General features: G+C 43.4%; 1 protein-coding gene and 1 non-coding gene across 5 annotated transcripts in view; one reads left to right on the forward strand and one right to left on the reverse strand.

The window, feature by feature from the left end:
- Window positions 1-13,681, reverse strand: part of LOC126251706 (CAP-Gly domain-containing linker protein 1) — a 571,456-nt gene that overhangs the window by 530,335 nt on the left and 27,440 nt on the right. The window lies entirely within an intron of this gene.
- On the forward strand, window positions 11,701-11,775 carry Trnas-aga (transfer RNA serine (anticodon AGA)). The gene has a single exon. It is a non-coding gene; the product is annotated as a tRNA-Ser (tRNA).

Genomic DNA, 13,681 nt, shown 5'->3' on the forward strand with positions numbered 1-13,681 from the left:
GCTCTCGCTATATTAAGCGCAATCTTGCACGTACTGCTGGGCTATTATTGTTGTCGTCCTGAAAAATTGAAAACAGTGCTCCATAAAATGTTAAATCAGATAGATGAGAGACATGACGAAAGAAAGTTGCAGATCTCTCGTGACCACAGCAACTACGACAGATTCATTTAGTATCGTCAGATCGCTCTTCTTAAGCTCAGTCAATTTCCCCATCCGCTCAGAATCCGACAATAAACTGTACTCGTCCTTGTGAAATTTATTATAATGGCCTTCAATACTAAACTTCCACTGACCAGCGAGAATACTGCCACATACTAAACATTTCGAATTTTCACGTTTTTGCACAAAGAAAAAATGATTCTCCCATTACTTTTTGAAAGATAGCAAATTTCCACTTCTCCGTTTCCTTGTTTCACTCTGCATTTTCCGGTTCTTGAAATACAACGTTCACTACGTAGTGGTCGCTTCGTATCAACGTCCGCAGCTTAGCCTGGCACTACACTGCCGCAACCTGCCGGCTGTCGCCACTGCCCCAGTGGACGATTGCACGCGAGCAGCACACGTGTAGCGCTGTGTGCTCATGAGCCGCGTGCAACGTTTGCCCGCCCCTGTCTTACATTATTAACTGATCACAAGCACCTTCCGCGCTGCATGGAAAGTGAGACTCGTATAACATCTCGTACCCGCATGTACTTTGCATATGTCATGACCAGCTTCGTAGTTACTTGATAGTAACAACAATATAGACAAACACCACTGAGATTTCTGAAATATTAAAGCATGACTAAAGTTCTGTTTAAGTAACGACGCTCTGAAACTACAAGCATTTGATGATTTCTCCACATTTACGGACCGTAGCATTAACATATTTTTAAATGAAATCATTACTACCATTTGACTAAGCTTTTTTACTATTTTTTGTTTGCTTCACTATCGCGATTTTGCCTGTAGGGCCACTCTGAAGCGCAGGGGGACTAAGAAATCATTAAATAAAGACATGTCTGAATGACATGTCATCGACGTAGTACTACAAAATATATGTGGACATATAACATCTACCAGTCGTCTCATCATAAGATATGAGTGCAAACTGAGAACAGGGATTACAACTAATGTTAATCAAGGCAGACACACTTTAACGTACATGCTATTATAAGCACGAGCCAATAGCACTGGGTTGGTCACAATAATCACAGCACGTTACGTTAAAATAGGTCTTCCGTAAGTAATGTTAGCTACGATCCCTGTTCTTAATTCGCACTCATATCTTATGATGAGACGATTAGTATACACACTGATCAGCCAGAACATTATGACCACCTTCCTAATAGCCTGTACGTCTACCTTTGCCACGGCTAACAGCGGCGACGCTTCGTGGCATGGAAGCAATGAGGCCTTGGTAGGTGGGTGGAGGGAGATGGCACCACATCTGCACACACAAGTCACCTCATTCCCGTAAATTCCGGGTAAGGGGGAGATGAGCTCTGCCGCCAAGTTCAATCGCATCCTAAATGTGTACGATCGGATTCACATCTCGCGAGCTGGGTGTCCAGCACATCAATTGGAACTCGCCACTGTGATCCTCGAACCACTCCATCACACTCCTGGCCTTGTGACTCGTTGAACGCGGAGTAGTCGCGTGGTTTGAGGCGCCATGTTAAGGATTGCGCGGTCCCTCCCACCGGAGGTTCGAGTCCTCCCTCGGGCGTGAGTGTGTAAGTTAGTTTAAGTAGTGTGTAAGTCTAGGGACCGATGACCTCAGCAGTTTGGTCCCTTATGAATTTACACATATTTGAACATTTTGAACTCGTTGAAAATTGCCACTGTCGTCAGGAAACACGATCGTCATGAAGGAATGTGCGTGGCCTGCAACCAGTGGACGATAGTCATTGGCTGGCATGGTGCCTCGCACCAACTCCATTGCATCCACAGGTGCCCACACGAATGTTCTCCAGAGTATAACACAGCCGCCACCAGCTTGTCTCCGTCCCGCAGTACAGCTGTCAAGGAGCTGTTCCGCTGGAACACAAAAGATTCGTGCCCTACCATCGCCAGGACGAAGAAGGTATCAGGATTCATTAGACCATGCAACGCTCTGTCACTGCCCAACGTTTAGAGCCGATGGTCATGTGCCGATTTCAGAACAGTTGCCGATGACGTGGTGTTAAAGTTGGCACATGCATGGGTCGTCGCCTGCGGAGGCCCATCGTTAGGAGTGTTCGGTGCACTGTGGGTGTTCACACACACTTGCACTCCTATAAGAACGTAGGCTTCCGCGTCCGGTGTCATCAAAGACCTCGTAAAAAATAACTAGACTCACTGATGGCGCTGCAGTCGCGGGATAATTTGAACCTTCGGCTGGACGCCATTATAGTGGTTGTAGTCTGATGTGTTGTGTAGTACAGTTGTTTATGAAGACCCTGATTCAACGTGGTATATTTGTTGGGGCGTACATACAGTATTTGTTACTCGTAATTCTACTGTTTGTACGTTCCAATCAAAAGAAGTACAATGGTGAAGAGTTGTGCAGCGATTAATTGTACAAATAAATTCGAGAAAGGAACGAATATTACATTTCACAGGTATGTGGATATTTTAAGTTGTTTTGTATGTCAGTGCACTTGCTTAGTAAATGTTTTTGTAACACGGTATTAGCATAATGTCTGTGCATATATTTGCAGGTTTCCTTTCTCAAAACCACAGCTGTTACAAAAATGGTTACACGCTGTCAGGAGGCAAGATTTCCGACCGATAGAATACCATTTTATATGTTCCGATCATTTTGAAGAAAGTTGTTTCCTTGAAAATTACGTAAATCGCAGAAAGCTGAAGGATGATGCTGTTCCATCCATCTTTCGTTTTCCAGACCATATACAGCAGAAGATAAATTTTTCTTTGTGAACCACATTTTATTTTAACTATAAAAGTTGAGTTGCAAGCAGGCTTTTTATCGTTATAAAATGCAACTGAATGTGTGTAATTGTAATCTGATTTCACAACTTCTCTCGATGGAACAGTTGTTGAGTTTTATTTATTATATGAAAAAACCACACATATAAACTGAAGTGTACGTCTTCGAAAGTAAATATTGTGACTAATGCGATACCGGATGCCTGCCTGAAGTCTTGTTTGTTGTAGCTGGCTGATCGGTAGTGTTTTCATGGTCTAGGTTAGGTTGAAACGATAATTTGTTCGTGAGTTGCCAAAGCACTACGCCATATATAACGCACTTTTCGTCATAAAATCTAAAGCAAGGTAGAGTCAGAAAATATCTATTAACATAGTGGGCAAATCTTCGAGTATTTTGATGCATTTTGCGTACATCAATCGTAAATGAAGTACGAAAAATGCTAGGGGTCCAGTGCATAACTTTTAGCTACGGCAGATTCCATGTACTACGTAACATAAATTCATAAACAGTGACTAGTTGCTGTTTGTCATAAATTAAAAACTATATTGTAGTAACGTATTTAAATGAGGCATTATGTTTGTGACCTAACTCTAGGGAAGGCATTTTATAACCAAAAGCGATGTATAAACATTCGAAATCCGTGCGTCAGTTTACCACTCTAATGGCCGCCGGCCAGCTATTCAATTTGTCCGCTCTTCACAGTCGACCACTCGTGCGGTTGTGGGGGCCTGGGTGTCATAGTGATATAAATTCTTCTGGATATAATGCCGCGACATTGCTAAAAACTAGTAACAATAATAAACTAAAACCGACGTTTCGAGCGAATTGTTGTTAGTTTCTAGCAATGACGCGGCATAATACCCAGAAGAATTTTAATCACTATAACACTTGCAATCTGTCCAGCATTTACGTCTGATCTTAGTTCCAACACAGTTTTACCAGTCTTTCCAGCCTACGACATCCGACATCTGTAATTAGGAGTGGCCGCCCAACCCTATTACGTCTGAATGTTGTTTCACCCTGGTTTCGCCACGTGTTGAAGACAGTCAGCACAGTCCTCCTCGAACACCCGACATGGCGTTCAGTTTCCGAAAGGCTCTTGACGAGCCTCCGGGCCATCAAAATCTGCTCTCGGTCAAATTCAGATAGATCGCGCGCCTTCCCTGCTCTACACACGTGTACCGTGCGTGTGTCTGACTAGCAGTCAATACTTGCCAGGTGATGTTGCTACCGCCTGGACGGGTTTATATCCATAGTAGGTCGGTGGTTGATCAGTGTATGTCTACATATGTTAAGTAGTATTTTGACGACGACATGCATTTGAAATCGCGAAAGTGAAATAAATAAATAACGAAGACTTACAATCATACGGCGGCAATGATTCCATTTAAAAAAGGCATTTATTTCGAGTTCTCCTAGTGATAAAAAATATAAAAAGAGTTACGGATATCTATGGCCTACTTCTCAACGTAATGAACTTACCGATCAAGAATAAGCAGTAGCTGTGTACAAGGTTTTTAATTCCGTCCGAGCATAAAATTGCAGCCTAAGAGAGGAGAACCACGTGTTTAGCAGACAGCACTAAAATAATGACTGACTTATTTCACTGAAATCACGAGTGGCTTTGCGTCAACAAACGTTTTCTTCTGTTTTTTGTTTGTTGCTGCTTAACGCCATAACGAAAGGTAGTTACTACAAATGAAGCCAAAGCGCATTTGCAACGATAAGGCAAGGAATCGGGCTTGCCCTCCGTGAAGCAGCCATCGTGTAACTTGCGTAAAGCAATACAGAGGAATCACAAGAACCCTAATTGAGACGGAGGGCAAAAAACGAGTCCACTGGCCCTTACCGTAACTCTGTTATTGTCCTTGGACCAACCAAGACGAAATCTTAATTTTCTTGCCTAGACTTCTTGTACGAGAAACAGTACGATATCCATTGTATCTACAGCGGATGTTGACTTTTAACGCTTTGGTGAAGATCTCTTACTGCATAGTACCGCTGTAGCGGTATCTACAAAAAAAATTCCTTTACTAGGATTATAATGTAAGTGCATGAAACATGCGAATTTGTACCAGGACTTTTATTTCGCATTTTGAATATGAGGGGATCACGCGAACTGGAGCATGATTTAGGAATGTAAAAATTGAGAGTTTCAATTTTGTCCGGTGAGACAGTATTTTCCATTAGACTCGATTGCGTAGCATAATGTGCTAAGCACACTCTTCGTAGTTTATAAAAATACTGCAGCACTAGTTCGAACCCATTGTTCGGCTCAATAGGCGAATTCTAAATTTGTGGCCAGCTTATACATGGATGACTGGCGACTTTCCACAGTAATTTCGGCCGTGTGGTCGCTTGGTTCCACATTTCGTTTTCGTCACTAGCCGTGAAGCATCTTGTAGGTATGTCAGATGGCAAAGGCATAGTTGCCTGAACTATCAACAAAGGCCTACTTACCACGTTAACAAATAGACGGATGGTGTGCCATTTGCATTTCGTGTTGCGTATGCGTAATAGGCGAGGATGAAAGCTTGTTGAAGAGATGTCGCTACTAAGGAAGTTGTGAAGTTGCACTTACGAAAACTGGTATTTGGTCAGAAATACGTATTTCAACATTTTTGGAAATTTAACCTCTGTGGGTATGAAATAGGGGATGAAAGTTTTTACAAAAATATTTCTTTATGCAAACATTTTTCAAGCTAAATCTACGAAAATTTGTTTTTCTCTTCTCTGTTTGAAATAAAAAAAAATACTCATTTCACTGTTTTTGTGAATTCAAGCCATAAGGGGTGAAACGGGTGGGGGGTGGGGGTGGGAATATGTTTTATGAGGATATTCCATTGTGAAAGCGTTTTTAAATGCAAACCTATGGCAGTTCCATTCGCCTTCTCGCTTACAAATGAAAACATACAAGTTTCACCGTTTTTGGAAATTTAACCGCTAAGGGGGCGAAATAGGTCTGACTGATTCACTGACTCATCATTATTCAGCACAAACCGCTGTAGACATGGACACTTGAAATTTGAAGAGGGGTGTTGATCTTATACCTGTAGGCGTCGTTTAGTTAGTGATTATTCGAAATTCGGCCGTAATGGGGTGAAGTAGGGGATGAGAGGGTTTTTAAAAATATGTCGCTATTAAGGCAGTTTTGAAGCTAGACCTACGAACATTAGTATTTGGTTTGTCGGTCAGAAATTTAAAAAATAAATAAATAAATAAATAAATACTTGCTTCAGCGTTTTTCGAAATTCAACCACTAGGGGGTAAAATACAGAAGAATGGTGAAGATTAGATGGGTAGATCACGTAACTAATGAGTAGGTACTGAATAGAATTGGGGAGAAGAGAAATCTGTTGCACAACTGGAGTAGAAGAAGGGATCGGTTAGTAGGACATATTCTGAGAGATCGAGGGATCACCAATTTAGTATTGGAGGGCAGCGTGGAGGGTAAAAATCGCAGAGGAAGACCAAGAGATGAATACACTAAGAAGGTTCAGAAGGATGTAGGTTGCAGTAGGTACTGGGAGATGAAGAAGCTTGCACAGGTTAGAGTAGCATGGAGAGCTGCACCAAACCAGTCTCTGGACTGAAGACCACAACAACAACGGGTAAAACAGAAGGTGGAAGTTGTTTGTAAGTAAATCATTATTAATGATTATTAGGTTGGTTCGTAGTGGTTTTGTTTTGCATGTTGGTATTCCGGTGGTCATGGATTTATTTATCGACTGTCATTTTTAGTTTGTAGTTCACTGTTGCTGTTTGGGTTTATATATTGTCACTGAGTCATTTGGAGATAATGACTAGAGCTGAGGACGCTAGAAGACAGAATGCCAAGTAAGGAAATCGGAGCATTTCTGACATATTCTCCTTTCTGAGTTCAATAGACGGATGACAGCAGAGGCGGCAGACAGAAACATTTGCGCCTTGTATAGGGATAATGCCACTGGACAGACCATGGCGAGAAAACGGTTTTCTCGTTTTAAGGAGGATTTTTTTGACGTTAGTGACGCTCCACGTTCATGAAGATCTTCAGGGTTTGATGAAGATCTTTTAAATGTATTATCCACAATAATCCTCGTCACTGTACTCGATAACTGGTAAATGTAATGAACTGTGATCATTTCACCATCGTGCGACATTTGCATGCAGTGGGGAAGGTTAAAAAATGGCGTGTACGGGTACCACATGGTTTAAGCCAAAATCACGAAAATCAGTGGGTGGCCATACGTGCATCTCTGCTTGCTCATCATCAATTGGCTCGTCAACAACACCAACCATTCCTACCCTGTATCGTTACTGGTGACGACAAATGGCGTCTTTCTCCTAAAATAATGAAAAGAAAGGAATGCTTGAGCCCAAACGAAGCAGCAACACCCCGTACTGCGCGCATCCACAAAAAAATGAAGTTATGCACCTGGTGAAACAGCGACAGTGTGGTGTGGTACGAATTGCTTCCCCGAAGTGTAAGCATCACTGCTGACATTTATTGTCAACAACTGAGACGCCTTGCAAAAGCAATCCAAGAACAACGACCAAGAAGACTGTGTGAAGTGATGCTACTTCAAAATAGCACCCACGCGCATCTTGTTAGACTTGCAAAACACACTACATAGGAGTTTGGTTGGGAAATGTTTCCGCACCCAACTTATTCACCTGAACTTGCGCTCTCAGATTTTCACCTTTTCCACTCTATATCGAACAACCTTCAAGGAACTTCCTTTCCGGATGAAAATTCGCTCCTAACATGGCGAGTTCGTCACCGCAAAATCACGTGATTTCTACGGTCGCGGAATCGAAGTTACCCCAGCGCTGGCAGACTGTTGTAAATAGCGAAGGAGAAATTTCTTATTGATGAGTAACGACTCTGTTATTTGTATATCTGGTGTTTATGAAACATAATGGAAAAACGCTACAAACTTATGCACCGATCCAATAATTAACTTGGCCGCGCCGGATAGCCGAGCGGTCTAGGGGGCGCCTTGCCATGGTTCGCGGGGCTGCCCCCGTCGGAGGTTCAAGTCCTCCCTCGGGCATGGATGTGTGTGTGTTGTCCTTAGCGTAAGTTAGTTTAAGTTAGATTAAGTAGTGTGTAAGCTTAGGGACCGATGACCTGAGTAGTTTGGTCCCATACGACCTTGCCACAAATTTCCAAAATAATTAACTTAATTATTTTATAGCTACATCTATGAGAACTGGTACTTGACTTCTCAGTTAAAAATAAATAAATCTGTTTCAGTGTTTTTGGAAATTCAACCCATAAGGTGGGTGAAGAACGGGGTGAAAATTTTGAAGAAAATATTTCGTTACCAGTATATTAAAACATTTGTAAAGCTAAATCTGTCAAAACTGGAGCTGGATTCGTAAGGAAACACATGTTAAGGGATGACAGTTTCAATGGAAAAGCCACCACAAGAACTCAAAGGACACATTTAACAAGACCTCTGACTCCAGCTACCAGAGTCGCTTTGCGTTAATTAGCGTGAGAAATTTAGAAGATGTTGAAGTTTGTGAACAACATAAAAATTCGTTAAAGACGGAAAAAAAATACTCTGCAGACCACACAGTCTATGCGACCGAAGTAGCGGGCGCGAAGCTAGTGCAACATAAAATGGCATTTAGTACTGCACGTACTCCATCAATCACAAATTGAATTACAGAATTTTTAGCATATTGCAGCGCCGTCAGCAACTGTGATAGACTAATATTTTGAAGAATCAGCCTCAGTTACGCAAATTTTCTAGTATTTACAAGGTTTCGGCTAAATTAATCTAGCCTTCTTCAGAAGCATAAAATTACTATAACATGCCAGAGTAAGGCACAGTCAACATTAAAATTAAAACCTACAGTGCCGTGGTACCATGTCGAATTAAAACTATTTAACTGAAGTCCAGCCCCGGCATCTTTTCACCACGCGGTCGGTTGGCAGCGGCAACTACGTTGGCAGTGACCGTTGCACGAGGAATTGCACTGAGCACGGGATTGCACATGGTGCCACGGTACTATAGGTTTTAATTTTAATGTTGACTGTGCCTTACCCTGGCATGTTACAGTAATTTTATGCTTCTGAAGAAGGCTACATTAATTTAGCCAAAACCTGGTAAAGACCAGGAAATTTGCGCAACTGAGGCTGATTCTTCAAAATATTAAACCGAATTTCTACTGTGATTGGGTACCTCTACATTGCTAGCTACTGTCGAAGGTTCCAGAACCGACAATGTATACTCATAAAGTCAACAAATAATATCCAATCGAAGGATCTACAGCAGGCAGGTAACCACATAACAACAATGTTGTTATTATTAAGCACATGTTAGCACAATTTCCAGAATTCACACTTGGAAAGTGAAGGAGCAACACCTGGGGTAAGTAAGAAAACAGTCCCTAGGACTGGCTTTGACCCACATTAAACATTGGCCAGAGACATTAATGTGACCATTTGTCAAAATCCTGAATTACCACCTTTTGCAGCACGAAGCGCTGCGAAGCGTACAGGAAAAGAATTAATGATGTTCTGGAAGGTGCCGACAGAGATGAAGAGCCATGCCGACTCCAGTGTCACGGCCAGCTGAGCGACGTTCCCGTTTGAGTTCAAATGTTCAAATGTGTGTGAAATCTTGTGGGACTTAACTGCCAAGGTCATCAGTCCCTAAGCCTACACACTACTTAACCTAAATTATCCTAAGGACAAACACACACACCCATGCCCGAGGGAGGACTCGAACCTCCGCCGGGACCAGCCGCACAGTCCATGACTGCAGCGTCCGAGACCGCTCGGCTACTCCCGCGTGGCCCCGTGTGAGTATCCAATGCACAAACAGCACGATCGAGGTGGTCCCACAGATTCCCAATTGGGTTTGAATCTGGGGAGTTTACTGGTCAGGGGAGTGCGGTAAACGCATCCTGGTGAGCTCTGAACAATGCAAGTACACTGCGAGCTGTGTGACACGTTGCGATGTCCTGTTGGTAGGTGCGACTGTGCCGAGGAAAAACAAATCTGAAGTACGTGCGGATATGGTCCCCAAGGATAGATGCAAACTTGTGCTGATACACTGTGCCTTCAAAAATGACGAGATCATCCGGGCAATTCACGAAAATATTCCCCAGAGCACAACGCTGTCTCCTACGGCCTGGCCCCCTTCAATTTCAAGCTTTTGTATGTCCATCCTTTTAGCAGGAGGTCTCTGGGACGATGGTCGTTACTATCGTAAGAAAAAATAAAAACATCTACAGCCGTCCTTATGATTTCAATTTATTTTGTCGCTACCAGTTTCAACGCTTCATTGCGTCATCTTCAGGCTGTTTTGATGCGGTGCAGGTTGATACGATCCCTATGCATAGCCCATCAGTTGCCCGCATTACTGGATTCGCAGATTGTGTGTCAGCACTCCAACCATCAACTGCCAGATATTTAAATGTATCACTTCATATTATTGTTTTATTCACTAACAGTGTCATTGGCCCCTTGTTTAAAAATTAAAACGTGTACATAAGGGTATAAATGTAACGGTGGACAACCGCTCCCCTCGGTAGACGAGCCATCTACCAACGTTTAGACCGTTCACTCGCCCATTGGCGGGAAAGTAGCGTTAGATAGTTCTTTTCTCTGTCTCATAGCGGTTTGGTAGACACGATAAGGATTTGTTTGAAAGTGCACGCTACTCCCCCAGTACGTTGCAACCACGGTCTTCGAAATAAGACTTTTAAGTGGGTGTCCAGGCTGTTTCCCTTTACGATGGGGAAGAGTTGGTCTGAGTCACAATTATATGGACAGGTGGGTTTGCAGTAATTTTGAATAGTTTTAAACCTAAGAATTTGGTTGTCTATATTTGGCTGCAAACATAATTATTGTAACGACGCGCACCCGCTGACACCGTCATGTTGTAGATGTTAGATCTGAAGGTGATCTAATTTGGCACAAACCGGTAAAAAGTAAAGTCATATGACATGGTTGACCGGGAGACCCCGAGGTACTCTGTGTGTGTGTGTGAGTGTGAGTGTGAGTGTGTGTGTGTGTGTGTGTGTGTGTGTGTGTGTGTCATGTTCGCATTGTATGATGATGAGAGAAGCGAGAAGGTGAAATTTGGTGCCGGCACATAACTCTTACTCCTCTCGAACAGCACAAACACTTCCGCCAAGCTTAACGTTCCATCCGACGAACGGATTACCACAACAGTGTGACCGACCCTCACTCCTTGAGACACTTTGGGGAGGTTCGGAATGTAACGCAAGAGACTGGGGCAATGTTTGGTGGTGACGAACTTCACGACCCCCCCCCCCCTTTCTGCCGGAAAGGCAAAGGGAAGCTGTCAACAAGGCGTGGGGTACCCGGGCGGTTACCCATACCAGTACCGGCCACGCCCGACGTTGCTTAACTTCAGTGATTTCACTGGAACCGGTGCGTTCTGGCAAGGTTATTGGCTACTGAGACCGGTAATATCGGTTAAATAAAAACGATATCTAGATTGTTTAGTTCGTAAAAAAGTAAATAACTGGCGGACATTTTGAGCTATTTAGTTTTCATGTTTCCAGAATGAGATTTTCACTCTGCAGCGGAGTGTGCGCTGATATGAAACTTCCAGGAAGTTTCATATCAGCGCACACTCCGCTGCAGAGTGAAAATCTCATTCTGGAAACATCCCCTAGGCTGTGGCTAAACCATGTCTCCGCAATATCCTTTCTTTCAGGAGTGCTAGTTCTGCAGGTTCGCAGGAGAGCTTCTGTAAAGTTTGGAAGGTGGGAGACGAGATACTGGCAGAAGTAAAGCTGTGAGTACCGGGCGTGAGTCGTGCTTCGGTAGCTCAGTTGGTAGAGCACTTGCCCGAGAAAGGCAAAGGTCCCGAGTTCGAGTCTCGGTCGGGCACACAGTTTTAATCTGCCAGGAAGTTTCAGTTTTCATGTTGTTTACCAGTGGGCATTCTTTCGAGTTTTCCAAATCAACTTGGATGTTATTGAGGTTCTTGTGCCTATTGTAAAAAGCTGTACTTTGAGCAGAGAAGACCAGATTAGTCCCTTCTATTTAGGAGTGCCGTAAGTATATGGCCCAGCTCAGAACCACAGAAGTGTCCTACGGCAAAGTACGAGTCCTTAACACAAATTTTAGCAATATCGATTGTTTGTCTGTTGCTCTGAGTGGCCAGCTTTATCTGTAGACGCGGACTACGTGGTGGCAGTAAGAGAATGAATGCACGATGTGCTCGCCTGCTGCACCACTAGACTCTACTGTTTGTTCCTCTGGCGGGATGTACGAATACACAGTGTTCTCCAACGGGAGATCACGGTATAGGAGAGGTGCAAAAGCATGCAGATAAACACAGGTCTATTACACCATTCCTAGGTTCACTTTTAATAGCTATATCTTTCTTCTTCTAACGTTATAAAATTTCAAGCCAGCGATGTATTGCTAACATTTCAGTTGTGGTGCTTACAGATGTAGCACGAGGCTCGTGTGTCGTATTACGTGTCAACAGGCGGCGAGTTTTAGATAGTTTTCCTGTTCAGCGCTTGGCGATTACAGCCGCTATTATCAGTGGAAACCAGTTTAAGCACCTTACGTATGTTGCTTCGGGGCAGACACTATACTACGGCGATAATATCCGGAAAAAGAGAAGTGTAAGACTTCCGGTGCAGCAGGTAAAAGGACAGACAGACAGATATGAACTGAGAAAACTGAAAACAGGACAGCTAAGGGCTGGAGAGAGGCGGGAGTGATTGAGACTACAAATGAATAGTGCGGTATTTGATACACATATTTCGATACTCATCTTATTTCCACGTGGACAATCAAACAACGGTAGAAGAACGAAGGATGTACACCAGAAAAACTATATCAAAAAAGGTGAAATAACTAATAAAAATGGAAAATGTTTTGAATTTAAAAGAGAAGAGAGCCGTATCAGTCAACTTTCTCCGACCTAGACGAGATAGGGATCTCTTAGCGGAAAGGCGTGGAAGCAAATGACTTGAGCACAATCTTCAAGTGAGCAGAAAAGTTCTGTACGGGGATCGAAATAAGATCGAGTAGGACCTGTTTTCATATAAGAACGCTGTATTCAAACGAAAAACGTATAGAAACACGTAAAATAAACACGATGTCCCGCATGCTGCCTGTGGAACAGAAACAGCTCTCCCTTCCCAAACAACCTTGTGTGAGTTACCTCTGAGCGAATGGCGTGATATGGATGTTGGTTATTCGAAAAGGAACACTTCACCTAACTTTTATACACAACCAACAATTACAGAGAAACTTCCTGGCAGATTAAAACTGTGTGCCCGACCGAGACTCGAACTCGGGACCTTTGCCTTTCGCGGGCAAGTGCTCTACCAACTGAGCTACCGAAGCACGACTCACGCCCGGTACTCACAGCTTTACTTCTGCCAGTACCTCGTCTCCTACCTTCCAAACTTCACAGAAGCTCTCCTGCGAACCATGCAGAACTAGCACTCCTGAAAGAAAGGATATTGCGGAGACATGGCTTAGCCACAGCCTGGGGGATGTTTCCAGAATGAGATTTTCACTCTGCAGCGGAGTCTGCGCTGATATGAAACTTCTGTGAAGTTTGGAAGGTAGGAGACGAGGTACTGGCAGAAGTAAAGCTGTGAGTACCGGGCGTGAGTCGTGCTTCGGTAGCTCAGTTGGTAGAGCACTTGCCCGCGAAAGGCAAAGGTCCCGAGTTCGAGTCTCGGTCGGGCACACAGTTTTAATCTGCCAGGAAGTTTCATATCAGCGCAGACTCCGCTGCAGAGTGAAAATCTCATTCTGGAAACATC

Source organism: Schistocerca nitens, chromosome 1, assembly GCF_023898315.1.
Source record: "Schistocerca nitens isolate TAMUIC-IGC-003100 chromosome 1, iqSchNite1.1, whole genome shotgun sequence".
NCBI classification, from domain to species: domain Eukaryota; kingdom Metazoa; phylum Arthropoda; class Insecta; order Orthoptera; family Acrididae; genus Schistocerca; species Schistocerca nitens.